The sequence below is a fragment of the Octopus bimaculoides genome, chromosome 14 (genome assembly GCF_001194135.2).
Source record: "Octopus bimaculoides isolate UCB-OBI-ISO-001 chromosome 14, ASM119413v2, whole genome shotgun sequence".
Classification (NCBI taxonomy): domain Eukaryota; kingdom Metazoa; phylum Mollusca; class Cephalopoda; order Octopoda; family Octopodidae; genus Octopus; species Octopus bimaculoides.
Window position 1 is genome coordinate 58,362,302 of NC_068994.1, and position 735 is coordinate 58,363,036.

Sequence of the window (735 nt, forward strand, 5' to 3'; positions counted from 1 at the left end):
ATATATATGGCATATGACGTAGTGATTAAGAGCACGAGTTCGATTCCAGGCAATGACCTGAATAATAATAATAATAATAATAATGATGATGATGATGATGATGATAATAATAATAACATCGAAAAATACCTTAGGAACGAGAACCCAGGTTCGAAATTTCCCCAAGACACCTGATGAAGGCTGGAGAGTGTATCAGCCGAAACGTTGTGTTAACAACAAACAAGATGAGGACAAATATCCGTCAAATGTAAATAATGTAAATAATGTTAGAAAGAATAAGTCCTGGGGTCAATGTCTTCGACTAGCATTCATTAAGGTGGTGCTCCAGTATGGCCGCAGTCAAATGACTGAAACAAGTAAAAGAATAAAAGAACACACGCACACACATTTATTGATATTGACTGCATCTCACATGCTGCACACCTGCTTTAGGTGCACCGTATTTGCACTTGATCATTTGATCTGAGAGAGAGAAACAGTCAGAAACCAGACCAGAACGCGATCTTTGCTGCCTGTCACAATATGACACTCTCAGCCGTTCCTCTTTCACCTTCCAATCGCTTTCGCTTCACGTTTTTAAAGACTCTCAACACTGGAAATTTCTAATTTTTCACACTGAAATTTGATAGCTATGTAATAACATGTTTAGTAGCACTGCTTTATGTGTGTGTGTGTGTGTGTGTGTGTGTGTGTGTGTGTGTGTGTGTGTGTGTGTGTGTGTGTGTGTGTGTGTGT